Genomic DNA, 15905 nt, shown 5'->3' with positions numbered 1-15905 from the left:
CTCTATAAGTGACAAATAAAAAAGACAATGAAATGGGGGGGATTGATATTTTTCTAGATGAGAATAACTTCTAGAGAAATCTTTTGATAAAAAAATAAATTATAGAATGGAATGTATCTATGTTTACTTTTGGATTACAGTTTGATTTTTATTTTAAATCTGTGTAGAAACCTTATGGTAAAAAAATAAGCCTGAGTATATTTCAATCTCAAAGTAATTAATATAATAAATTAGCATGCAGGCATCTGTGAGGTCCAATAACTTTTTGGCAACATGACAACAGTTCTTTTATTTTGTCTTGAAAATGGATGTCAATTGCTTTTCCAATAACTTTACAGGGTTCCTATTATTAAAGATGGATCATCACAAATGATCTCTTAGCTAATTTCTAAAATGTTTTAAAGTAGAAAACAGAGATGTCCAACTGCTTTTTCTGTTTATGTCTTCATATTTGCTCAGACTTTCATTTTTCCCTGTGAAGTCACATACTTTTATATTATGTAAAGGACTGAAGCCCTTCATTCTGTTAAAGTAATACAGAATTCCTCTAAGACTAGGCACACTGCAGTTTGCAATTTTCCATTGCGGTACTTTATTAAATATTGGTAGTTACTTCCCACTGGTACCTTGCTCCTGAAATTGTCTCTCAGTGAGACTTTGAATAGCAATGAGCTATGTCATTAACCTTAATCATGAAAATATGTCTACTGCATCTAAAAATAAATGCCTTATTTTGTAATGAGATACATGAATCATCAACTTGGTGAAGAATGTCTAACTCACCCAGTGGTTTTTGTGTTTGGGGATTCTAAAAGTTGAAATTGCTCTTTTTATAAAAATATATTTTTAGAAGAAAAAAGTAAAAGGCAATCTTTCTGTGAAATACACTGATGATCAATAACATCTGATATCAACCTGAACTTATGGAGATGAATGTTAAAGGACTTTTTGCATTTATAAAGTATATATTTACATGCACACATACATTTTCTTTTCAATTGAGAATGCATGCTCATTTTTAAAGACAAAGTCAGGATGTGTCTAAAACAAAAATATAATCTTTAATTCATCACCAAAGTCTAGACTGATTAAAAATAATATAAAAATAAAATATTCCCACTATATTCCTATTTGAATCTAAATTTCAATTACTATAAAGTCACTACTAAATACTCAGAGATGAATGGGTGATTGTGTAAGGAAATTATATAACTTATAATAAGTTACATTTTCACAGTAATGTATTACAGTGATATTTCACTTTCTAAATTAATAAAGAACATACATAGTCAATTGTGATTTATTCTAATAACTGACAAAATAGTTATAATTCTTAACTTTTTAAATCAATAAATCAACATTTTTTAGTCTCTGTCCATATGTATATGTAATGATTCACTTCACTAAACATTTGGGTTAATAAAGTAGATTTTTAATTAAGTTTTATAAGTAATGTTATAACTAGATTAAATTTATTGCTCATGAATAATTTTATAGCTTAAAATAGTATTTTTATTTATTATTTTTGTACTTTATGCTTCTTTTTAATAGGAATTAGTCACTTAATGTACATAATGCAGTATTTGTTTTCCAGTCTAGTAGCTTCAACGTCCACCGGGGTCACATGGGCTGGATGAATGAGCAGCGTTAGCATCAACTGTACTGACAGAGGATGGGGGCTGGATCTCATCTATCGCTAGCAACACAGAAGAAACACAGACCCACAAGAGTATCAACATGCATTATTAGGTCAAGAGCAACACACACACAGATTCCCCTAGGCTAGAGCACCCACGGAGGAAGGACCACCGAGGCCCATAGCTGTAGTAGTAGTAAGGCTCATCAGGGCCGAACCCATAAGCAGTGGCAGGACGACCGAGAATGCTCACAGGCTGGCCGAAGCTGTCCATCCCGAGGCTGCCAGGAAACGAATGCTGCCCAACCATATCTCCATTTTGAAGTCAATAATCGTTGAAGAAATCTGGACTTACGGCTCCTTCAGAAGCAATTAATTTATTTGAGCTGTAGAAGAGGTCAGGTCTCTCGAGAATGTCCCCTTCGTGGATGTAGGGCTCAATCCGGTCATCACCATACAAGTGCTGCTTGCTCTCATGCATCTGCCGGCTCTCCACCATCTCCAGCCACTGCGAGTTATGCCAGCGGAACTTCTCGCTCTGGATCTTCTTAGCCCACTCTTAATCATATTCCGCTATAATATCTAGCGTATTGTCACAGACTACAGATTTTGTTGCTTTTACATTGCATCAGGTCTATGAGATATGCGGGAGCCTGTGTTTCCTTGATTATGACATCTTTCGTGGCTTGGTGGAAAACCAACTGGTAGAAGACATAAATTATCTGACATACAAATTCATCATCTTCTTGTTGAGCATTGAGCAATTCAATGAGTGCAGGGATTATCCCAGATTTAGCAATGCAGCACAGAAGTCATCCATAGACACAGTTCCAATCATTATAACTACTTCTAAAAGGAGGTCATCTTCTGCAGCACCTGGTTTCAGTTTATCCTTGAGATATGGAGCCAACTTGTATTCCTTAAGAACCAATTCCCAGTCTAAGTCTGGAATGGTTTAATTTGCAAGAGTTCCTAGATATTCAATCTCCTCCTCTTCATCATTAGAGATCTGGGCTGCAAGATCCCCAACATAATCAATCAATAAATTTTTAGTTGGCCCGTCGTGCTGGGAAACATTTCTAATCATCTTCATCAGCAATGGGTTCTTGAACTTCAGGGCCCCTTTCATGAGCAGCTTCAATCCATTTCCTTCACAGATAAGCTGTACATTCCTCTTGTTACCAGCAAGATTAATGCAGAAGGAAATGAGCTCCAAGTCAATTCGTTCATCTGAACATTCAAAGAGTATCTTCATTAACTGTGGTATACAGTCAGTGTATGCAAACATTGATTTAAAGCGGTCATCCATGCTTATATGATAAAGCACACACATTGCTATTTGTTTGTAGTTTTTGTTGCCCTAGCCCAGCAGAGGCTTGTGGACTGAACTATCCTCTCTGAACACTGCCAGGACATCCTGAACTCACCAACTTCAGATTTGGGACACATTTCAGCGTAGGGTGGCCCTGGGACCTAAAATAGTATTTTTAAATAGTCACATTCCTTTGCTGTATATTCAAATCTTATGAGGAATTTTTGTTGTATTTAATTATAGTTGATTTGTTCACAGAGCTTTCTAAATAATTTTCAAAGAATATTATTTATAGTAGCAATAATGAAGGTTTGCATAACCTAAAAATAATTTTTCAGGATTTTGTTTGTGTTTTTAGAAAGGCAGTTACAAAACAATATCATCACTGATTCAATTGGGTATTTACTAGGCACAACCTTTCATGATTTTGTATCCCCTTCCTGATAGATTATGTCTACAGCCATACTGATCCATTTCCATTTTAGAAAATAACTGAAAAAAAAACAGGAAAATAAATAAAAGTTATGATGATGTATATTGAAGATGAGGCAAGGTACAAGTCTTAAATAAATAAACACACACACACAGATTATATATATATATATATATATATATATATATATATATATATATATACAGCCAAATAAGAAAATATATTATTTGTGAATGACTTAAGCTTAGGTCTTAGAAAGGTTGGATTTTTCAGAAAATATAGACAGTGATGTGAGCTGATTGAATAAAATAGAAGATAAACTTAAATTCGAAGATAAACTTAAATTCTTAGGAAAATCATTTTAAAAAAATGAAATTTAACTTATATAATAATACAAGTATTGAAAATTATATTTGCAGCCCACAGGAGCACAATCTATTGGTTTTTGATATTTTACTTTTAGTTCACTTGGGCATTTAAGCTTCCTTAATTCAGGACTTTTTGCGAATTCAGGACTCATTTCTTTTTTTTTAAATTTGTTTTATTTGTGCATTGTATTCATACATCATAATGGGTTAAAAAAAACTGTGTAGATATACATGTGCACATTGCCCAGTTAGCCCCTACCAAGTCCCCACCCCATTCCCTCCCCAACCCTCCTTCCCATGCTTGGTTCGTGATTGACAACTATATGTTTGTTTAAGTACATCATGTGCTTTAGAGAGTTTCCTTCTTCCCCCCTCCAATCCCCTGAGTTAGGTTGCCTTATTTGCTCCTCTATAGGATCTACTTTTTCTCCTAGAGTTCCTCCTATGACCCACTTTCCCATAGCTTTCACATATTGGGGAAATCATCTGATTTCTTATTTTTTGTGACTTATTTCGCTTAACATAATGTCCTCCAATTCCTTCCATTTCCCTGAAAATGATGTAATTGTGTTTTTTTAAGGGTGAGTAAAATTCCATTGTGTACATATCACACAGTTTTGTAATCCATTCATCTGCTGTTTCCATAGTTTGGCAATGGTGAATTGCGCACCTATGCACATAGATACTCATGCATTAGTTTGGTAGTTTGGTTTTATTTCTTTTGGGTAGATACCCAGAAGTGGTATTCCTGGGTCAAATGGTAAATTTGTTCCCATTCTTCTGAGGATTTTCCATACTATTTTCCAAAATGGTTGCACTAATTTGCAATCCCACCAACAATGTTTTAGAGTTTCCACTTCTCCACATCCTCGCCAGCATTTGTTGTTGTTTGTGTTTTGAATGATTGCCATTCTAGTTGGAGTTAGGTGAAATCTCAGGGTAGTTTTGATTTGCATCTCTCTGATTGCCAATGTTTAGCATTTTTTCATGAATTAATTGGCCATTTGAATTTCTTTTTTGTGAAGTGTGTATTTAGTTCACTTTCCCATTTTTTGATTGGATTATTTGTTTTTTTAGTGTTGATTTTCTTGAGTTCTTTGTATATTCTTGATATTAGCCCTCTATCTGAGGAGTAGGTGGCATAAATCTTCTACCATTCTGATGGCTCTCAGTTAAGGTTCTTGACATTTTCCTTTGCTGAACAGAAGCTCTTCAGTTTCATGCAATCTCACTGTTGATTCACCTTTAAGTTTCCTGTGCCTTTTGGGTTCTGTTGAGAAAGTTGTTATCTGTGCCTATGTGTTGCAGTATTGGACCTATGTCCTCTTCAAGGAGCCTCAAGTTCTCTGGTCTAATATCCAAGTCTTTGATCCATCTTGAATTGAATCTTGTGCAGGGTGAGAAAGTGGGATTTATTTCCATTTTTCTGCATGTGGTTAGCCAGTTTGGCCAACACCATTTGTTGAAGAGGCTATCTTTTCCAGTGTATGTTTTTGTCCCCTTTGTCAAAAATTAATTGGCTATAAGTGTGTAGATTTGTTTCTGAGTCTTTTATTCTGCTCCATTGGTCTATGTATCTGTTTTTGTGCCAGTGCCGTGCTTTTTTTTTTTTTTTATTATTATTACAAGGGGTTGTAGTATAGTTTAAAGTCAGGTATTGTGATACCTCCTGCATGGTTTATGTTGCTGAGAACTACTTTGGAAATTCTGGGTTTTTCATTGTTCCAAATGAATGTAAGGACTAATTTTTCTATGTCTGTGAGAAATGATCTTGGCAAGTTAATGGGTATTGTGTTGAATCTGTAGATTACTTTTGGAAGTATGGCCATTTTGATTATATTTATTCTGCCTATCCATGAACATGGAAGATCTTTCCATCATCTAAGATCTTCTTCAATTACTTTTTTCAATGTTTTATAATTTTCTTTGTACAGGTCTTTTACTTCCTTGGTTAAGTTTATTTCTCAGTATTTTATTTTTTGTGGGAAATCCTGAGTGGAAGTGTTTTCTGATTTTCTTTTTCAGTGGATTTAAGGTTGGTGTTCAGAAAAGCTCCTGATATTTTAAGATTGATTTTGTATCCAGACACTTTGCTGAATTTGTTGATAAGTTCTATAAGTCTTTTGGTTGAGTTTCTTGGGTCTTCTAGGTATATCATGTCATCTGCAAATAGTGAAAGTTTGAGCTCTTCTTTTTCTATTTGTACTCCACTGATTTCCTTTTTTTTTTTTTTTTTTTTTGCCTTATTGCTCTGGCTAGGGTCTCAAGTACTATATTGAAGAGAAATGGTGATAATGAATATCCTTGTCTTGTTCCCAATTTTAGAGGAAATTCTCGATGTTTTTCCCTTTCAAAATGATGTTGGCTGTGGGATTATTGTAGATTGCCTCTATGATATTGAGGTATTTTCCTTCTATTCCAATTCTCTGCAGTGCTTTTTTGATAAATGAATGTTGGATTTTATCAAATGCTTTTTCAGCATTTGTTTAAATGATCATGTGATTTTTGTCTTTGGTTCTGTTTATATAATGAGTTACAAGGATTGGTTTTTGTATATTGGACCAGGCTTGCATCACTGGGATGAAGCCTACCTGCTTATGGTGTAAGATTTTCTTGATGTGGTTTTGAATGCATGTTGCTAGTATTTTGTTTTGCAGTTTTGTGTCTAAGTTCATCAAAGATATAGGACTGTAGTTTTCCTTCCTTGAACTGTCTTTATTTGGTTTTGGTATTAATGTGATGTTGGCTTCATAGAATGTATTTGGGAGAGTCCCATTTCTCTATATTTCATGAAATAGATTGAGGAATATCCGGATTAGCTCTTCTATAAAGGTTTTATAAAATTCACTTGGGAAACCATCTCGTCCTGGGATTTTCTTTGATGGTAGGTCTTTATTGCTGTTTCAATCTCTTTGATTGTTATTTGTTGGTTTAAATTTTCTATGTCTTCTTGACTTAGTTTAGGAAGGTTGTATTATCTAGAAAGTTGTCAGTTTCTGCCAGATTTTCCATTTTGTTGGAGTATAGTTTTTCAAAGTAATTCATAATATTCCTCTGGATTTCTGCATTGTCAGTTGTGATATCTCCTTTTTCATCTCTTATCTTCAAAATTTTTAGTTAAATTGGCTAGTGGCTTATCTATCCTGTTAATTGTATTTGAGGAACCAACTTTTGATTTTCTTGATTTTCTGTATTTTTTTAATTCTCTACTTCATTTATTTCTGCTCTGATTTTAAAAATTTCTTGTCTTCTACTGGCTTTGGGGTTAGATTGTTCCTGTTTTCAAGGGTTTTGAGTTGTGTCATTTAGTTATTTATTTGATACTTTTCTGTTTTTCATATGTGAGCACTCAGTGCAATAAAATTTCCTCTCTCAATACTGCATTCAATGTGTCCCACAGGTTTTGATATGTTGTATCTCTATTTTTGTTTGTTTCTAGAAATTTTCTGATTTCACCCTTACTTCTTCTATGACCCATTCTTCATTTAGAAGTATGGTGTTTAGTCACCACATGTTTATGTGGTTTCTCTGAGTCTTCTTATAGTTGATTTCTAATTTCATGCCTTTAATGATTGAATCCTTTCTTTCTTTCAGAATATCTCTAAATTCTTTTTGGAATTCCTGTATTATTTCTAAAATTACATTCCTGATTTGACCTTCTGGAGATCTCTGCAATTCTGCGTTATAAGGTTCTGTAATTGTGGAGATGTGGGAGCTCATTGCTCCCTTGTTGTTCTTCCTTTTTATGATTTCAGAAGTTTACCTCTCTTGCTTTTCATAGATTTCTCTCAGTCTCTAGGTGTCAGCTTGTATCTCCAAGAGCAGTTTGTATTATATTCAACAGTGAAGGTTTAGGAAGGAGGGAAGAAGTGCAGAAGTAAATGGAAGTACAGGGTAAAATCTTAGATAGAGTCAAATAGAATGAGAATATAATTTTGGTAAAATAGTATATACTAGAGATTAGAGATAGTAAGAATGAAGTAGTATTCTAGTAACCAATGTAGAGTTTGTGATATAATGATATAAATTGGATTGATACAAGACAAAGGAGAGATAAAAAGCAGAAAAAAATAGGAAAGGGATAATGAGAAGATAGTTGGTATGTACAAAGGAAGAAGCTTGGGAGAAGGTTTGAGAAAAGGTCAAAAATAAAAACAAAACAAAACAAAACAAACAAACAAACAAAAAATCAAACCAGGCATACACACACACACACACACACACACACAAACACACACACACACACACACAGAGAGAGAGAGAGAGAGAGAGAGAGAGAGAGAGAGAGAGAGAGAGAGAAACCAAAACAACCTCAACAACAAATTAATGCAACTCTACAAATAAATAACTATTCAGCAGATAGGTCTCCTGCAGTTTCTCTCTGTACAGATACCGAATACCACTGGCACCCTTCCTACTCTGAGTTTGGTATTCTGAGATTTTCTCAATCTATGCAGATGGCTGATACCATTGGGTCTAGGGTAAGTATTAAGCACAGGTCACCCTCCATGCTTTCCACCAGTTTGGAGTCTAAGTCTCTCCCTGTCACTGTAGATGATGTGTGCCTCTGAGCACAAACTCAGTGTAGGAGTCTCTGTTCTCCACAGCGAAGGCTGGTCTGATCTGACTTCTCCATTTTTGCCCCTATTGGGAGGTCTGTGGTGATCCCAGAGCTTCTATTAGTTGGGTCAAGCTGAACTTTCCCCCCACACTTTCCACTGATCAAAGCCTGAGTCTGTCAGAGCTTCTGTTATGTCCAACAGCAGCCCCCTTTCCTGCTTTCTTCAGGCTGGATCAGGAAGTCTCAGACTCGGGGTGTTTATCAGGGCTGAGCGAGTCCCTAGAAGCACCTGGCTGGGGACTTTGCTGTGGGACTTTGCTCACTTTCAGTATTATTGAGCATGGCTCTGAGTCTCTGGAGGGTTTGGTAATCTCTGCCACCACTCCTTCACTGGATTGAACCACAAGATCTCAGACCCAGGGAGTTTATCACAGCTGTGTGAGTCCCTAGAGGCACAGTGCTGGGTGTTCACCTTTGGGATGCAGTTTCACTTATGATTTTGGTGCAAGCTGGTCTGGAGCTTTTGGGAAGACATGGTGAGCTGGGCTGCTGCTGGCTTGATAGTGCTGCCGTGGCATACAATGAGACTGGAGAGTTTGTATTCTCATGTTGAGCTCCACTATGGGTCCTTGGAGGAAGTGGTTAGGTCCTGGAAGCTATAGCAAATTTTTGCACAGGATGACTTACAATCTGTGAATTGGCTGCTGATCATTTCAAATCCTTGTTTTCCTTTTTGTCTTTGGTGTGCGGTGCTGTGCAGGAAGACTGAGCCAGTGCCGGCACCTGCTTTCAAATGGCAGGAGGGGCTTTTTTTTCTCTCTGGTTGGTCTTCTAGTCTTCTTTTTCTCTGTCCCTTGTATTTATTTATCATTTTTATTCCTCTACTGAAAGTATTATCTGGCTTTGTAGAGTTCTGTTTTTTGTTTTGTTTTTTTGTTGTTGTTGTTTTGGGTTTTTTTGTGGGTCTGGGGATGGAATCCAGAGGCATTTTACCTCTGAGCTACACTCCCTACCCTATTTTCTTTTATTCTTTATTTTGAAACAGGGTCTCACTAAGTTGCGGAGGGCTTCACTAAATAGCTGAGGCTGTCCATGAACCACGATCCTCAGGTCTCAGCCTCCCAAACGCTGGGGTTACAAGCATTCACCACCATGCCTGGCTTAGAGTGCTGTTTTTGAGGCAATGGAGATTGAGTGTCAGTAGAACTCGTATGTGCTGCTACTCTCAGATGCCATATTCTCCTTTCTCTACATTTCTTTTTTTATTTTTACAGACATTCCTAGTCTTGCTCCTTCAGTCTTGAATGTAACCATTGAATAGTACCATAATTCTTGAAGTTAAGTGTCAATAAAATATTAAATCATCTTCCTGGCTTCTTTGTTTTCTGTGAATTTTGTGAATTCACCATGACATTGTCCAGTACTTGCTAAGCTGTTAGTCAGCATTGATTCATTGCATATATCTGGCTTAGAATGCTTGACTTTTTGAAGAATATTGATTCAATCCTAAGTAGAAATTTTCTGATGGATGCTGGATGCCAAAACACTCTTCAGAGACAGTAGTTTGATTGATATGCAGAGGCATGCAAGACCATAGCTGATTGCCTTAGAATCAGTGGACCCACAAAATATGCAGGAATGTGTATGAGTCATAGAGAATCATTGTATCTTTATCCCAAAGGATTCTTTGTGCACACAGAATTAAAGTATGCATACATTACCTCAGTTTATAATTTTGTGTATACATAAGTTGTAGTAGAAATTTTCCATTAAAATTGGATGTGTTGGCTGGGCACAGTGTCACAAATCTGCATTTCTACCTACTCGAGAGACTGAGGTAGGACAATCACAAATTCTGGGCTACTCTTAATAACTTAAAGAGACCTTGCCTCAAAATAAAAAGTCAATAATTATGAGGGTATAGCTCAGTGGTACAATGCCCCTGGATTCAATCTCCAGTACCACCAAAATTAAATAACTAGCTAACTAACAAAATAAATAAATGCTGCATAATGTATTCAGTTTTAATATTTAAATATACACTTAATCAATTATAAATAGGCATGGTGTCTGGATATAAAATCAATCGTAAAAAATTGGAAGCTTTCGTGCCGGGTGTGGTTGCGCACACTTGTAATCCCCATGCTTGGGAGGTGGAGACAGGAAGATCATGCAGGTTTGAAGCCATACTCACTGACTTAAGAGACCCTGTTTTCAAATAAAAATATAAAAACAGGTATGGGAGTGTAGCCTGGAGGTATAAGGGTTTCCAGGAACCCCAGTGCCACAAAAAAAAAAAAAAAAAAATCAGAAACTTTCCTGTATACCAACCATAAATCCACTGAGAAAGAAATCCAGAAAATACTTTCACTCAGGATTACCCACAAAAAATAAAATATTTAGGAATGAACTTAACCAAGGAGGTAAAAGACCTCTACAAAGAAAATTATAAAACATTGAAAAAAATCAAAGAAGATCTTAGAAGATGGAAAGATCTTCCATGTCCATGGACTGGCAGAATAAATATCATCAAAATGGCCATACTTCTAAAAGTGATCTACAGATTCAACACAATACCCATTATATTATCAATTTCATTCTTCACAGACATAGATAAATCAGTCCTTAAATTCATTTGAAACAACAAAAACCCAGAATAGCCAAAGTAGTTTTCAGAAACAAAAACCATGCAGGAGGAATCACAATACCTGACTTTAAAGTATACTACAAAGCCATAGTAATAAAATCAGCATGATATTGGCACAAAAACAGATACATAGACCAATGGAGCAGAATAGAAGTCTCAGAAACAAATCCACACACAGCCAATTGACTTTTGACACAGGAGCCAAGAATATACCCTGGTAAAAGATACCTGTTCAACAAATGGTATTGACAAAACTGGTTAACTATCAGTTAACTGTATTCAGAAAAATGGAAATAGGCCTCACTTTCTCACCCTGCACAACAGTCAATTCAAGGTGGATGAAACTTAAAAATTAGACCAGAGACCTTGAGGCTTCTTGAAGAGGGCATAGATCCAACACTGCAACATGTAGGGACAGGTAAAAACTTTCTCAACAATACTTTAAAGTCACAAGAAACTAAAACATGAATCAATATATGGGATTGCATAAAACTGAAGAGCTTCTTTACAAAAAAAGGAAAATATCAAGAACCTCAATCAAGAGCCAACAGAATGGGAGAAGATTTTTGCCAACTTACTCCTCCGATAGAGGACTAATATCTAAACTATACAGAGTGCTCAAAACACTCAGCACTAAGAAAACAAATAACACAATAAAAAATGAGAAGGGAAATAATAGACATTTCATGAAAGAAGAAATTCAAATTGCCAATAAATGCATGAAAAAAATGCTCAATATCATTAGCAACCTGAGAGATGCAAATCAAAATTACCCTGAGATTTCACCGAACTCCAACTAGAATGGCAATCATCCAAGACACAAACAACAACAAATGCTGGCAAGGATGAGAAGTGGGAACTCTTCTACACTGTTGGTGGGACTGCAAATTAGTACAACCACTTTGGGAAACTGTATGGATGATCCTCAAAACAAAGAGAACAAGCTTACCATATGATTCAGCAATACTACTTCTGAGTATCTACCCAAAAGTAAGGAAACCAAACTACCAAACTAATGCATGTGTATCTATGTTCATAGCTACACAATTGACCATTGGCAAACTATGGAATCAGTCAAGATATCCATCAACAGATGAATGGATTACAAAAAAACTATAGGATATGTACACAATGGAATTTTACTCACCCATAAAGAAAAACACAATTATGACATTCACAGAAAAATGGATGGAACTGGAAAACATTATGCTAAGTGAGAGTAGTCAGTCACAATAAAGAAATCAGATCTTCTCCCTAATATGCAAAAGCTAGAGAGAAAATGAGCCATAGGAGGAACTCTAGATAAGGAATAGAATACTATAGATGAGCAAATAAGGTGATCTAATTGATGGGATGAGAGGGGCAAAGAGGGAAATTCTCTAATATCCATGATGTACATTAACAAACATATCAAAGTCAATCACTAAGCCAAACATGAGGAGGGAGGGGGAGGGATGGGGCTGGAATTGGGTAAGGCTAATTGGGTGATGTGTGCATGTACGCCTTCACCATCTTGTACCCCATTAAGATGTATGACGATAATGCACCAATAAAAATTTTAAAAAAGAAAGTGATTATTTAAGAATATGGATAAAGCTATCATGCTCTGTTCATTGTGTATCACTGGAAGACTTAAAGTATGCCTTCAAGTAAAAGTATCATAATATCTTCAAATAATCAGTTTCTTTCATGACACTATATTTTTACTGAATGCTAATGTTTTGGGCAATATTTCTTTTTTCTCTAGCTTGTACAAAAACAAAAAAGATAGTAGTATGTCAAAGTGTATTTTTTTAAATATTGTTGCCATGACTGTTTTCAGTGGTTAAGGAATTAAAACAATAGATGATATATTATAGACAGATTATTGATACAAGATAGATAGAACTCACATATCACTCAATTGTTTTTGTTTTTTTCAGTATTGGATTGGAACCCAGGGATATTCTACCTCTGAGCTACACTCCTAGCCCTATTTTTTATGCTTTATATTGAAACAGGGTTTCATTAAGTTGTGGAGAACCTCACTAAGTAGCTGAAGCTGTCCAAGAACCACAATTCTCCTGTGTCAGCCTCCCAAATGCTGGGATTACACGTGCACACCACCATGCCTGGCTCAATTTGTTCTTTTAAATATTTAGAGCTGGGTGTGGTGGTCCATGCTTGTAATACCAGTACTTGAGAGGCTGATACAGGAGGATTTCAGGTTCAATCCAGCCTTGACAATTTAGCAAGGCCCTCTGCAACCTAGTGAGATGAGACCCTATTTCCAAATAAGAAATAAAATCAGGCTGGGGGGTTTAGCTCAGAAGTAGAATGCCTCTTAGTTCAATCCCCAGTGCCACACACACACACACACACACAAAAAAAAAAAAAAGTTAAATAAAGTGTAAGATGTAACCCGGTGAAGTGGCCCATACCCATAATCCCAGTACTTAGGAAGCTGAGACAGGAGAATCACAAGTTTGAGACCAGCCTCTGAAACTCAGAGAGGGCCTCAGCAACTTAGTGAGATAGTTTCAAAATAAAAAAAATAGTACTGGAGGTTTAGCTCAGAGATAGAATATCCCTGGGTTCAACTTACAGTCACACACATACACACACACACACACACACACACACACACACACACACACACACATGCACGCACACACGTGCACAGTAAGATTTAATGAGATTTAGTATATTGACAGTTGCACAACCATCACCAAAATCAATTATTGAACATTTTTTCACCCTCAAAAGAAATCTTGTAACTATTAGCAGTCGTTCCTCATGGTCACTGCTTTTCACCTTAGAAATTTTCTATTTGGAGTTAACTCTCCAAGCACATATAATCAGCTTTTATCTTTAATATTCTTTACTTTATTTTCTCAATTTGGTGGGTAATGCAAGTGATAGCAATTTTAATTCCCTCATCTTTGGTACAGTACAGCTAAATAGTTTGTAGCTCTAACTAAAGTAGTTTATAATTAATCTAATTCTTTTGATAGCATTAAAATGCCATGAAAAATATAATAACTTTTCTTTTAAATGACCTCGAAGCATCTCTAGAGTAGTGCTATGAATATCTAATTGTGAAGATGAGCTTATTTAATTAAAATAAAAAAATTGTACTTGCAGTAGATGTTATTTAACACTGAGTGTGATTTATCAGCACAATTAGCAACATGCCTGCTAATTTTTTTTCTACAAGAACACTAAAAAAATAAAAATGTACCTACAATCAGAGAAAGAAATCAAGAAAGTTCATTGCTTTTTAGGTCAATGGAGAAAATAATTGAAAAAGAAAATTATCGTGCAAAAATCACACCCTCTTTATGATAATTTATATCTCTAAAACTCAGATTTCTTTATTACAATGATATAAAGCCACCTACAATACAGTGTTCACTGTGGTCCTTGTTTACAAGGCCATCTTCCAAGTAACGTTTTTTATTAGAAAAGCTTAAATTTTTTTTCTCCCATTATATCCCGAGGTAGCTGTCTCCAGAGTAAAATTTCTGAATTCACATTAAATAGCTAACATCTTAAGAAAGTGGCTTCTTAGTACTATCTTTGTTATTGAGAAACTAGAGAGAAAGTTTCTAGAGGGGAGTTGGTATATTTGTAAATATGTATGTTTTGTACTAATTGCTTAGTGGAGGAGGGGATCAGTTCTCTCAGTCACGATGATCTTGTACCCTTGTGTGTGAGGAGCAGGATTACCAGCACTGCAATTAGAGTTCTATAAAGCGCAAAATACACGGGCGGTCCAAATGACTGATGGGACATCTTGTTAATGGCCTAACTCAATTATTACCTGGGTTGTTGCAGAGACTAAATTACTAATTTAAAGTTTATTAGGGGCTGCAAATCACACCTTAAAGAAACAAATACCTGCACAAGCATTGCTGCAGTATGAATTGTTTTCCAGACATTTACCCACAAGATTTTATGATGGGATTATAAACACTTAGCGTGCATTACGATGGTGTTTCTCAGTAGTGGGAGTCTAAGAATTACTTTGATTCAATGCTTTATCTAGGATTAGACTTGAAGCTTTGCACCAAGCCTCTGAAATAGATGCCAGATCTAGGGTATAATTTTCACAAGGTAGCCAAGTGATGTTGCCTCTGGTATGACACTGCAGTCAGCGTGGATTATAGACTCCCAGGAGTGCAAGAACTAACTGGGAAATGGAGTTTATAGATTTTCCTTAATTGTGAGCCTTCAGCCAATAATACAGCAGTATATATTTTGCTTTCAAGGTACTTATCCACAGAAAATGATCTGCCTGTTTATATTTGACAGTAAGTTAACAATAAGATGACTCACATTTTACTGCAGCTTCAAGATTTTTAAACTACTTTTATATATCATATATTTTGTTCTTGCTACACTATATTTAAACCATCCTCTTTTACAAAAATGTGACAAAAGCTATGTGTTAAGTTTTTCTTGAACTTTCACTCTAATACTCAAATAGATCTAAGTTTAAAAGAAAAATAATTTAAAAATATTATTTTTGAGGCTATAACATGTATTAATTTGACAGTGATGTATTTTAAGCATTATCAACTTATTTTCTAAATAGATATGTAATTATTCGATGAAAATAGTTAACTTCACAATTATTTTAAATTTATATAAGAACTATTAAAATGGGCAATAGATACAAATAAACATTTTCCAGAATAAGATATACAAATGGAAAATAAACATATGAAGATATACTGTACTTTAATACTTTATTAATAATCAAGAAAATGAAAATTAAACTATAAGGAAATAATATTTTACAACCACTAGGTAGGCTACAACCAAAGTGTAGGCAAAGAACTATACAAACAAACCTCAACTATGTTTAATGAAAGTATAATTGGTCCAATCACTTTGGAAAAAAATTGAACTTGTGTGCAATTTATGACCTAGAAACTTTTATCTTCGTTACATATTGTAGAGAAAT

General features: G+C 35.3%; 1 pseudogene across 1 annotated transcript; it reads right to left on the bottom strand.

The window, feature by feature from the left end:
* Nucleotides 1-1604: 1604 nt before the first annotated feature.
* Nucleotides 1605-14731, bottom strand: LOC308262276 (kinesin-associated protein 3-like; annotated as a pseudogene). Its single transcript has 3 exons — nt 14666-14731; nt 1796-2996; nt 1605-1696 (listed from the first exon to the last, which is right to left on the bottom strand). The product of its transcript is annotated as a kinesin-associated protein 3-like (transcript).
* Between the last annotated feature and the right edge of the window lie 1174 nt (nt 14732-15905).

Source organism: Muscardinus avellanarius (assembly GCF_963383645.1).
Source record: "Muscardinus avellanarius genome assembly, chromosome: 4".
Lineage (NCBI taxonomy): Eukaryota > Metazoa > Chordata > Mammalia > Rodentia > Gliridae > Muscardinus > Muscardinus avellanarius.
Note: the sequence above shows the minus strand (reverse complement) of the source record. Positions and strands in the feature narration are given on the sequence as shown.